The sequence below is a fragment of the Alligator sinensis genome, unplaced genomic scaffold (genome assembly GCF_000455745.1).
Source record: "Alligator sinensis unplaced genomic scaffold, ASM45574v1 scaffold707_1, whole genome shotgun sequence".
NCBI classification, from domain to species: Eukaryota; Metazoa; Chordata; order Crocodylia; family Alligatoridae; genus Alligator; species Alligator sinensis.
The window spans coordinates 845,726-846,697 of NW_005842065.1; positions in this window are offsets into that span (position 1 = coordinate 845,726).

Sequence of the window (972 nt, forward strand, 5' to 3'; positions counted from 1 at the left end):
GGCTCTATGGGGCTCAGGCCTCTTTTCCCTATTGGGGGTTCAGACTGCTCTGACCAGATAGCGGCATCTCTTTCCCCTTCACACTGAGTCCGGGTCTTCCTCCCCACCAGGAGGGGATCCCACCACACCCCTATCAGGGGGTTTTCTGGTCCCTCCCCAGACATCCCTACTTCCTTGCAGGTGCCTGGCACTCTGCACCCCCCGCCCCCCCCCCCACCAGCCCCCCCTGCCCTTCTGCCCCATTGCTGCCCTGTCCCCTCCTGGGGGCTTTGCAACCTTCCCCCCACCCCTTGCACTTGCAGGGCTCAGTCTCCATCCTGCCACCACTGCATGACCCACTGTGGGATCCCCTCCCATGCACCCCATAGGGAGACTTTGCTTGCTTCTCCCTTGGCATTTCCATTTCCTTCTTACCCCAGATCCCCTCTCTCTGCCCCCCTGGTCCTTCTTCCCTAGCAGTATCTGCTCTTGGGGCCTTTGGTAACCCCCTCTGCCCTCCTAGGGCTCAGAGCCCTCCCTCCTTCATCAGCATCTGTCTTTCCCACCTCACACCCTGTAGGGGCCCTCTCCCCCTCCATGCCTCACTGAATGATCTCCCTCCTCTTTCACCCCATGGGGGGCTCTGCTTGCCTCTCCCTTGGCATCTCCCATCTTCCTCCCTCCGCCCAGATCCCCTGGGTCTCTGCAGACAGCACCCCAACACAGCTCCTCCCTGCTTCTGCCCCCCTCTCAGCAGCATCTGCCTCTGTCAATCTTGAGGACTTTGCTGTCTCCCTCCCCAGCCCTTGTGGGGCTCAGTCCCCTTCCCCAGATCCCTCCCCACCATTGAGGGCTCAGACCACCCCACCTCGTCTAGCACCATCTCTCACCCTCTCATACCCTACAGGGTGGGGGGAGTCTCTCCTCCCTCATACCCCATGGATGGGCAGCTCAGCTCATCCCTTCCTTTTGGCATCCCCATCTCCCCCCCCC